The sequence below is a fragment of the Thermobia domestica genome, chromosome 13 (assembly GCF_964235325.1).
Source record: "Thermobia domestica chromosome 13, izTheDome1.hap1.1, whole genome shotgun sequence".
NCBI lineage: Eukaryota > Metazoa > Arthropoda > Insecta > Zygentoma > Lepismatidae > Thermobia > Thermobia domestica.
Window position 1 is genome coordinate 126,908,574 of NC_137466.1, and position 12,381 is coordinate 126,920,954.

The window sequence follows — 12,381 nt, forward strand, 5'->3', positions numbered from 1 at the left end:
TTGAAAACCATTAAATAGTACAGCGAGTACGTTTTGTCTGACATTTTCAACTCAAGTTCTATGACATTTCTATATGCTTACGAAGTATCGCTATTGTTGAACTGGCTAGATATGGAAAATATTCCCCAAGAAATATTTTTCTTATTTGAGTAATCTTGAATCAGATGATGCTAAGTTCTTGTGAAGCCTTTAAAGCAATTTAGGTGAGAACCAATGTAGATAATACAATAGACAATCTCTATGTTTGTTCTGTGACACATTTGAAAAGTTTCTGTAAGAACTTTACACATGCAATTTGATATTCAGAAAGTAATAGATTTAAAAAAATGAAAGTTGGATGAATGTGGATCTTTGAATTAGCAGTTCATCAGAAGAGATTAAAAGGTAGCCAATATAGTAATTTCTTTTCTTTGAATGAAAGCTTTTCTGATATTTGTATTTCTTTTGATTTCTTGGATCACAAAACTCGATATTTTCTGATCTATCTTCCATTCCTATTAATATTCTTTTACATTCGGAAATCACAAGAGATACTAAAAAGACTTTTTTTTAAAAAAAAAAAGCAAATAAATATAATTATGCTTTTTACTATCAAATTCTTTCGGAAAACTGAAGCTTTGAGAGCTAAAAGTTAATCTGCATCTCGAAGATGAAATGGATTTGTATATTTGTTTCTGAATGAATGGCCAACAGAATGATCTAAACTTTAATATCTGAAATAAACAACAAAAATCTCAGAAGTAATGGAAAAGGCAATTTTCCAATAAGTAATACTTGCTCTTTCATGAGGGAAACTAAACATAACTTCTACATATAATTTTTGATAATAAAGAATAAGGTTTCCTCTTAGAGGACAATGTCCATATTGGCATCTGTCAATTTATGTGCAATATACTATGTATATATACCATAGACATAATATTTAAATTCATCTTATATTTATATTATTTTAGTGTAGTTTGATGTGCAACTCTTGACGTGGATATATTTCAGGTAACTATTACTTAACGAAGTTGTCAATTTCACTTTCTTCCTCTAAGAACTGTACACCAAGTGACACCGAAATAAACAAATATATGTGCACAGGATTTTATTCTATACATTACTGATTTCTTTTTGTTTTAGTAACCCCTACCAAATTTTCTATTAACCTTCAATCAAAATTATCTCTCAAAACTTCTTCATTACGAAACGTGACAATTGAAGTTAAGTCCTAATAAATACACTCTTTTTAATTTTTTTTTCAAAATGAAGTAAAAATGTATTTAAAAAGGCTACACTATTGACAAGATAATTGTCCAAAATGCATAAGCTTAAAATAATTTTGATTTATAATTAATGACACTTACTTCCAATAAGCATATGGCCGCTGTTCGAAAAACCTATGCGAACATTAAGAACGTTGTATAGGTTTACAGAAATTCAAAATATGAGAGCGTTGGCTATCTATTAGAAAGCCTTGCATTCTCTCGTAATATAATACTGATTGCATATTTAGACTGTAGCCTGTCCCGCAGATCTCTACAAGTTAGATTGTACTTAACTTCTTTTTAGCTACTGTTTGTCACGGTCTAAGCTACATAGTTTGAGTAATAAAATCATCATGAAACACTGAACATACATAATGGAAACATGTCCTACAGTAGTCGTTGCAATAAAGCTGGTATTTCATTTCTTTATAAAGTTGTAAATGTCAAATTAAACTCTCAGTGTCTACTTCTCACGCCTAATTTCCAAGTATTCATACACACTACATCGTACAAGTCTATTCTACGTTCCGCAACCTATACATGCAATAATTCAAAGATTGCTTACATACAGACTTCGCATTGAATTTAGTAGATATACAGGAAATAAATTCTCTAGAAAACCGAAAGATCATGAATTCGAACTTAGATAGTATCTTTAACTACGCTCTAATATTCATTTTTCATTCCAAAGTAGCCAGTAATGCTTTTTAATCTTCGTAAGATTTTAATTTCATTCTTATTACTTTCTGGTTCTTGGTTTCTCTCAATTAACAGTGTCTTCATATTTGTGCAATGTCAATTTCCTTTTAAACAAAATCTATATATTTGAGAGGCTCGAGGAAGATAACGTTAAGTGCACTTCCGATGAAATTGAGTTATAAGATGGAATCGGTTGCGATCGAACCATAGAATAGTATGTAGGTAGCTTTAGTTTGGTAATGTACCAACAGATCACAGGGGAAGCTTGTTTGACATGTATCATTGCATTGAATCGCATGAGAATATTAAACTTTTTTCTCAGTTTACTCAGAAGTTCGTAAATATCACTTATCATTGTTTTCCTCCGAGCCGCTCATTTAAGTATTCACAGATCAAATTCCAGCAATAGTTCATTCTCGATTTTATACTTAAATATGAAAATTAAATTTATAATTAATGTCTCAAATTACAGCAATGCTAAAGGTAAAACGGCCTTAGATTAAGAGTTGAGATATATTTCTCAATAGAAACTATTTTTTAAACTTTTTATAATATTTATTACTCCTTGAGACACCCTTAAATCTACAAAACATGCTTATATTTTTTGTTAGTGCCGTGGCTTAATATTACTCTGCTCAATATCACTGTGTACATCTAGATTTGATCATGGATCATGTAATTTGGTGATGAAAATTTTCTTATTCACTCATTTCTATCCTTTTCTCTTCATCTTTTTTTATTCCATCAAATATTTCAGTGACCGTTTACTTTCATTGCAGGCTGATTCCTTTAGCTTGCACGGCGTAATCTAATACTTTTTTGCTCACTATTCATGAAATTGTTTACAATATATATGATTTGCTGTATAGACGACGAAGCATTTAAATGTAAATTTCATAGAACCCATATACAAGATAAGTCAAGCTTTTGTCCCATATTCTAGAAACAAAACAATTTATAGTATGAATTCAAGGTCGAAAGTATTGCTATAGTGTTTCTGAGGTTTATCAATGATTACAATAATACATTGTGGCTAAATAATACCGGTACCTAGTTTCATAAGAAAACATTTTTTTTTTTAATAATATGAGCATTGAACACTTCACATTGTGTTAACACTTTAAATATAATAATTTTGCTGCACTTGGTAGCTCTAGGAGAAAGTCAGTTCAGTTCAATGATGGTTCATAAACTGCTTTTGATCACCGTTTTCGTGTGAGCATTGTCTTTTCTCTGAAGTGCATTACTCCGTCTCTTTAGCGTGACTTGTGCAAACAACAGTATTTTTACCCGTCAATATATAAACGTCTCGCACAGCAGACGACCTCATGTCATCCCTGAAATCACACAGAAAAATGCAAAGGGCGATTAGGCTCGTGAGCATAGCTTCCACTTATGTTCTCTGTCAAAATTTTACCAACACGAACAATGTTTTGCTCTTTTTTAAAAAATGAGTTCGGGTTTAAACTAGTCTAAGTGAGATATAGAGAATATTATAATTGTATTGCTGTTTTAACGCAGCATATTAGTTAGCCACTTTCTAAAGTAGACTTTTCATGAAAGAAAAACCTTGCAGAAACTTATTTCGATACAAAAATTCAAATTAAATATTTAAATTTACACTAATATCTTTATGCAGAATTGTGAGCTGCTTTACTAATCAAAGTTTAACACTTATTTCCATCACCAAGGCTACATAAAGATGGTATATTTACTGTTTAAAGTTGAATTCAAGGTAGTTCGGATTTGTATCCGAGGCAGGTATTTTTCCTAGGAAATCGAACCCGGAAGCATGTGCACGAAAAGCTCTTGCATTAAACACTCAATCATGAAAGAATTTATCTCATTTCATTTCACGTTACAATTTCTTTTCTCTGATATTATTTTATGGTAAATCAAGTTCGTTTATCTAGATTTCTCTCTCTCTCTCTCTCTTTCTCTTTGTGTGTATGTGTGTTGTTGCATCATTTCAGCTGGTTCATTTAACGAATTGTAACACTTCACTTCAAAGTGCATTAACTTGAAGTAACAACAGATTTATGTCAAAATTTAACAGAATTCGAATAACACGATGCCATTGTATTTAACTGAATCAGGCATATTTTACTGTGTAGTAAATCTTACGTGGCAACATTTGATTAATATTCAAGTGAACTATTGGTGACTTGTGTTCAATGGGACATAGGGGTTCATGAAGGGTGTTCTAGTTGTAAGAAACATGCTTTTGTTTGTCAATACTTAAAACGCATCTAAGGCGTAATTTTCGTTCATTCATTTATACTGTATTTTTCTTGGTATTGAAATATTCACAAACAGTAGAGTATAATGATAGAAACTAGCATTTCACATCCCCTCCTCCTATTCCATAATGTCACCTTTATATCTTTTTTTACGTCTTTAATAACTAGGGCAACCATAAAGCATAAATAATAGTAAAAGCATAATGGAATTTTTCACCTATGGTTGGTACCATATTTGTGATTTTGACCACTTTACATATCCAAATTTGCTAATCTTATAAGCATAGTTTACGGAAATAAAGCATAAAGCATAATGCTTAATGCTTTTTATTCTAGAACCTTGTGTATGTGTACAATAAAGAAAAATACTGTATGTTCATATATTTTGTGCCAAAGAAAAAAGTGATCAATAAAGGCTGTTATCAATGCCTCAAACAATCGAAATCAACTGCCAACTGCTTTTACGTGTAACAATGGAAAGTTCGAATTCCTCCTCTTTGCGTACCTTCCGCTCAGAAGTCTTTTATGTTTCCTCACTTTGTGTTAAAAGGTTATGCTTATTCCAAGATGCCAAAATCAGGAGTATATGCAATCTCAGAGAGTAAGAGAATTCCTAACTGACTATTTCAAAATAGAAGGCGGTAATCTATTTCGTACTCTTTGCTCTGAGTTCATTAAAATGAAAAGTCTACTGTGCAGCTACATGTTTCTTCTTCGAAACACCGCTTAAGCAAAACTGCATAAAATGTGGTAGTATGTTGTATTGATGTAATTTTTACAAGGAAAATGAATTGTTTCATATACATTTTAAATGCTTGTGTAATAAAAACGAGTCCAATAAAACAAATGTAATAGAAATAGGTAAAAATGAAGTATAATTCAAGAAAAGCATATTAAGGCAAAATTTAGGAAAAAGAATAATAAAGCATAATGTAAGGAAAAATAAAGCATAATATACAGCTGTATAAAGCATAAAGTTGGTTGCTCTATTAATAATTATTTTACGAGGATTTATACAAATTCGGTTTATTGTATATTAGGCTATTAAATTCCTCGTAAATCTGTACAAAAAATAGTTGTTTCTTATGGAGACTTACTAGCTTATTTCTGAGAAAACGAACTTTTATTCCTTAACCTCAGTTCTACAAAACACGTCTTCTGCTTTTGACAAATCACTCACCCTTATAAAAGTATTTCTTAAAACTACACAATAATTTAGTTTTAACGCGTATGTTGATATTTTTCAATTTCTTTATTCTTTCTATAGTTGTACACCTAACGTACCTGACTTTATTTTAAAGACAAAAGAAGAATGTTTGTTGCATGCGTATTCGCGCGCAAACTAGTGACAAAATTTAACTCTCTAAACAGAAGCGATTTTTCACCTCTACGTGATTTCATGTTCAGAAAGCCGGTTGTGTGGGGCTGCTGCTGCTTGCGTGCGCTATGTCCATTCCTATGCTGGCAGTGTGTCAAACAAGTTGGCCAGGCCAGGCCATCAGCAGCAGAAGGAAGACGGTAGCTTCATTGAACTTAATGGATAGCGGCTCTTGATATTTTCACGTGCAAGCAGCCATACAACTTGCGTGTTGAGTCCTCTCTCCTGCAGGTGCGGCATTAGGGGTCGAGAACTTGGTAAAAAGGAAACAGGTGCCCCGTTCGTGCAATAACTGCGAAAGTCTGATAGTGCTCTTTTTGTGTATCTTACACATACATTATTATTTTCAAAGGGAAAATTCTATACACTATCATCTGACGACTGGGAGCTGTATGTTTTCCTCTGACCATATGTTATAAAATATTAAAGAAATCTGACTTTTCCCTTTCTTTTATCAACTACATCAGGTTACAGGAAAGATACGTGATATGTTGTTCAGATAAATAGAAAAGAAACGTGACAAGCTTTCAATAAGAATACAAGAAATAATAATACTATGATGCAATTTTCATTCGTGTTTCATCGAGCTTCATTCGTTTCTTTTGAGAATAGTAAATAACAGGTGTGAACTAGAAATCACATTTTCAAGCCTAATGTTTAGGATGTTTAGGATATTTAACACTACAATGTGAGAAAAACATTGAAAATGTTTCCAACGAATAAGGAAAACAATAAATGTGTGTAACAATAATACTGACAGCAAATAATGACCTAAAAATGTATAGGGGCACGGTGACTCACCGTTCAGTCGAACAGTCTGAGGCATTAGAATGACGATGATAAGGCGAAACCCTTGGGTTCTCGAGTTTTTCTGAAGAGCATGGGCTTATCTCTTCAATGTTTCTAACACCATGTCCCTGTCGATTCCTGTGGGAATTCGACAATACAAGAAAGAGAGGAACAAGCCCTTTGAAACAAAGCTGGTAGAACGCTAACTTTGATGCAATGTCTCAGAACATATGGGGAACAACAACATGTTCATGGGTTTCCTCAGGCTTTTTCTCGTTTCCTCCTACATTTTCAAACATTTCATTTTCATTTTGTATATGTGGAAACTTATCATCATTATAAGAGTTCTGCCGTGACTAGCAAAACTGACCATTGTAAGAGTTTTCCCATGACTAGCAAGTCAAGCGTTATCAATTATTCAGCGTTCTTTGCTCCATAGACTGGCTTCTGAATTTAACTCCATTGCTTCTGAAGTGGATATTTTTAAATCTGTGAATGTATTCCGACGGGAAATTATTGCTACACTTATTAGTTTTATTTCAATTTGCTATTGGTACACTTATGGACCTTTATATAGCTTTTTGTTTACACTTGTTATTGTTAACTTTATATTCTATGTTATATAGTTTCAGTGTAAAATGGCTGCCTTGCTGTATCTGGAACTTTGGCAAATAAATAAGTAAATAAGTTATTTGCAGCAAACTTAAAAGCTTCTATGCACTTTGGTCGTTCGCTGATTTTTAGGTTTCGATAAAAGAATTGTTATCTTTTAATTTTATCGTTTAATTGCAATCTTCTTCTTTTCTATCTTTTATTTGCCATCACATCTTCTTAAATATTGTCTTAATCAGCTTCCTTCTCTTCTTTTACTATCTTTACTATTGCCATTTTCTTTCCTGCTTTCAGTACCTCTTCATATAAGTCTTACTATTGCCATTTTATGCCAGTACTTGCAATCACTTCTGCTTGCTAGGACTTCAGCTTGACACCAGTACTTTAAATACTTTCAATTACATCCTTTTAACGTTTATGTTTCCACTCTTCGCAGTGCAATACTCCGCACGGAATATTTGATGAGTTTTTCATAATTCTTTTTCAACGACTCACAAAATACTTCTTTTCGTGTTGATTTGGTAAATGTTTTTACAACTGCTTGTCTACCTGCCATCAATACCCAACCTGGAAGGTACCAATACACCTTAAAGGAAAAGTTTATAGAACAGTAGTGAGACCTGCCTTATTATAAGGAGCGGAATATTAGACGACGAAGAAAAGAGAACAGTAGTTGTATGTTGAGGAGATAAAGATGATATGGTGGATGTGTGGAGTGATGCGGAAGGACAAAATTAAGAATGAAATTATTCGGGGAACAGTAAGGTGAGATCAGTAGTAGAAAAATTGCAAGAAAGTAGACTGAGATGGTTTGGAAATGTAAGAGGAAGGCCTTTGGAATACGTAGCTCACCGAGCAGATGCTATAGAAGTAAGTGGGAAACGAGCTCGAGGCCGACCAAAGAAGAAGTGGGGAGATTTGCGAAGGACGATTGGTACAGTGTGGTGTCACACAAGATAGAAGCGGGTGCGGGACAGCGATCCGAAAAGCCAACCTCAGCTAACTGGGAAATAATCTAAGAAGGATAAGACAAAGGATTTTTTTTTTTTTTTTTTTTTTTTACTTCTCAAAGATTCGTTTATCCATTCCAGCTGTTTGGATACTTAAAAGTACTCAGATTTTCTACCTTCTTCCTTCCAACACCACACATATTATGATCTTAAATAGTTTTAGTTTCATTCGTAGTGTATATAGACTACTGTTTCTCAATAATTTGAGGAACTCCCAGATGGCTATGTGACTACTGTACGCGTTTCAGGCGCGAGAGATTGGGGTTTGATTTCAGGTGTATGCTCATGTTGTTTGGATTCCACGTTAAGTTGTAGATCCACGTCTCGTGTTAGCCTCGGTGCTGACAGCAACGCTATACTCCAAACCAACCAAATCACCCAATACACATTTTGGTAGTTATGATGTAATACTCCTTAAGGATTTTAACATCATAGGAGAACGAGAATAAGACGGCACCGTTCTTATTTCTTGGTCTTCCAGATGCACTTTTTTCTTCAACTTCCTTTTAAAAAAGTTAATTATCCGGTTTCAATAGCAAATCTCCAAATAACATGTTGTTTTCTTCATTCTATGGTTTTCCTTGTCGTAGTTAATAATAAGACAAAGGTGCCTGTTGGAATAGAATTTTCATTCTTCTCAACATTTACCTCTTTTTTTTTTATTGTTGCTTCAGTTTTAACATGATTTGGAAACTCATCCGTAAGGCAGAGAGAATATAGATGTAGTCAGAGGGACTAGAAGCCTAAAACTCATCCAAGGAGCGGAAATTGCCCCTTAGTCAGCCTCTATGGTTGGAGGATTGCTTGTGCATAGAGCTTGTGAGTGGTACATGATCGAGTACACGCCTGGGCGACCCAGAACATAAGAGATAAAAGGAAGCAGCGGAGGATCATTGACGGAGATTCTAAATCAAACATCTCGTTGTCTCGTGCGGTACAGTCCCTCTCTTTCTTCGCCTCTCTCATTCTTTGTTATATACTACACCACTTACCCTGAGTTCTCTGTCACACACACACACGAAGAGACTGGAATATACCACATATCATACATACCAAAATACTTATACACATTTCCGTAGCTACTACTATTTTGAGTTATTGTTTGTCAGTAATTAGAATAACTCCAGATTATCGACCTAATATTACAGGCTTCAAACATAGTCAACACATCGTAAGAAGTTAGACACAAATGTGTATAGTTACAAATAATGACATTACAAATAGAAAGTACACTGGAGGAAATTGTAAATAAAGTTAGCACTTATTAATGCATCTATTACAGATCAATTGTCTTTTAATGGAAACATCACTTTTCTTTCAGTTTATGCCTGCTCTTACCTTCATGCTGCTTTGGTTTGCTCTTTCTTCCGCACTTTTACCCATAGCAACCTAGTTTCGAGTCTAGAGGAGCGTTGTACGAGAAGAGGACTGCTGTAAAACAGTAACTCGTACCACATAACATATACAACTGTTTACCAAATGTCAACAGTTGTCCAACATCAGACTGATTTCGTAAAGTGAAAATATTACTTGCGCGAAAGTGATGTCACGTCAGCTCTTACTATGTCGTTACCTGCTCTCTCGATCCAAAATTTTTCTTGTAAATATAATGACTGGAAACTGTTGGATCTGTGGATTCGTTTCAGTTCAATCGTTACGGTCGCCTTGTTGATCTCCACGTCCTGAATCGTGCAGTCTTTGAGATTGAGTTTCAACTTCGCGAACACGAAGTAATCCGCTAGGGTCAAGTTTGGCGAGTATGATAGGTGCTTGATAATCATGTCCTGTACTTTGGCCAAACGCTGGCTGTCAATTTTACAGTTTGGTCAAGTGGAGTTGCCATAAAGATGGTTCTAATTGCCGGAACTGATTAATTGTTGCCAGATACGGTTATTTGACGATGACTGTCGTTTGGTAAGAGGGCCGTACTTGAAACACGATCCTTTGTTACAATGGTCTTGAGTAAATCTGGTAAGTTTCAACTGACATGACGAAGTCTTTGCAACAGAACTTTCGGTGGCTCTTCTCTTTAAGATTCAGAATATATGGAACAAAATGGCCACTAACTTCCTTTTCCACAAATCTTCGTGAATAATACGCCTAATGATCTCATTAATGCAGAGGATTCTGCTTGCTGATTTCTCGGAGATTTAGATGACTATCAAAAGCAACAAGGTTCTTTACAGAGTTCGCGTTTCGTAATCTCTTCATATGTGTATACGTCCAGTCCTTTCGTCGTTCTCCAAAGACTCACTGTTATCACGAAAATGTTTGTGTTTGTTCAAGAAATACTTTGTGTCTGTAAGTATTCTGTAGCAAGTTATGAGTTTACAAGCTTACACATAAGTTGACTGCAGTCCTTTGCTCCATGCTAAAAGTACGACCGAGTTACTGCACAGCGTGTGACGCTATGGGAATTTTTTATACTTATTTATTAAAAACTACAGTCCGGCTCAAACCTCTTGACGATTAAGGAGTGTCCTCCTTTTCACAATATCTAATGCAACTTGGGCGATGTTGTCTAATAGCTTTGTTCCAGAATTAGGAGAAAGCAATTTCAAAGGTATGTACTTATGATGTATGCCAATACGGGGTTAATAAATTTGTAAGAACGAATTTGTTTTTCAATATTTTAATTTCCCGTGTTAATGTCTCATGTTATACCTGTATATGAAAGGAAGTGAAATCCGACAACGTCGTACGTGTACACTATTGGCTTTCGACAGACGTCAAGAGGTTTGAGCCGGACTTTAAACTACAGTATAACGGCTTCAACAACTTAACGTTGTATTCATCAGACACTAACTGAAAGAGATATCTATAAATATCTATCTTTCAGTATGCTCTGAAGATATCTCTTTCAGTTAGTGCCTGATGAAGACAATGTCAAGTTGCTGAAACCGTTACGCAGTAGTTTAGTTTTTAATAAATAAATGTCTTTACTCTGGTCAGAAGTGTTTAGTATTCCTCTAGTGAGCTCCAGAGTCGTGATGGATAGATTTGCATGGAAATTTTTTTCTAGTAACTCCTAGATATGTGCGCTCGCTGTATTTTATTGAACTTGTAATTGGTAGCTTCCTTTGGTTGCAAAAAAATCAATCCGGGAGTTTTATTACCACACTGTGTATTATAGGAGTCATTTAAAGCATAAGCAAACATTCAATTTGAAAATATCCTCCATTTCTCGTTTAAACGTAATAAGTTTCACTTTAACAAATACCCAACAGAAAAAATGGACTGTGAAAACCTAAGAGAGAATTATACTGATAAATCATGAAATATTATGCCTAAGATGGCCACGTATCATTGGAGAAAATATTATCATACTATAATAATATTTTATCCATTATGAAAATATTATTATAGTATGCTAATATTCCAAGAATAAAAGTCACCATATTAATCTTTCTAGATCGAATTTCTTGAATTAACTCATGCTGCAGTTATAACTGAAACATTTATTTATGAAATAGGAATCATATTGTGTTTTCGAATGTTTCAAGAAAAAACTCAACACCAAAGGTAAAGTACCTCTTGTGAACTTTTCTCATGAGAAATGGCTTATACCATACATTAGAGTTAGTAATAACATATTTGTTTATGTCATCAAAATCGCATGTTTATATCATACTTGAGGAAAATATCAAGAAAAAAGTAAACTGCCCCTTTGTGGACATTATCATGGGAAGTGATTACTCAACATTGTAGAGTTATAAACGAAATGCAAGCAAAACTGTCCGAGTCGTTTTCGAGAAGATCATCTAAAAAAGCACCAAGAGTAAACTATTCTTATGAATTTATTCATAAAACGTGACTTTAGCTGATTTTAGGATTATTAAGAAACATTTCCTTTTGAAATATGAAGAAAGCGCCTATGTTGTTTTCTAGAAAATTGTCCCAAAGGAACTCGCTCTAAAGAGTAAATTATTCTTTGTGTATTTTTTTTTTTAATGTAATGTTGTTAGGTTATTAATGAAACATTCAATATAATTATGAGATATGAAGAAAATCGCCTGAGTCATTTCTGAGAAAATCCTCCAGAAAAAACGCCCCCAGGAGCAATCAACTTTGTGGATTTTTCAGGACAAGTATGTTATATATTAATTATTTTTCGACGTCGTTATATGGCTTCCTCCCGAAGTACACCTCAACAATAACCACCCGCTGTGCTATTGAAAATATAATTATTATTATGGAATAACACACCACACTACCTAGCACAACACGGTCTGCAGTAAAAATGACCATGCTCTCTACGATCCCAAAGATTAATGCAATGCTGATGCCACCAACCGGCAAGTTAGCTAACTACGTAGCCAACACCTAGGCAAGCAGGAACTAACTTATAAAATTGCTAAAACGTAGATACTCAATGTCAATGTGCTTAAGACAAATGATGTGAG

General features: G+C 34.1%; 1 protein-coding gene across 5 annotated transcripts in view; it reads right to left on the reverse strand.

The window, feature by feature from the left end:
* LOC145668491 (agrin-like) overlaps positions 1 to 12,381 on the reverse strand; it is a 1,085,796-nt gene that overhangs the window by 551,885 nt on the left and 521,530 nt on the right. The window lies entirely within an intron of this gene.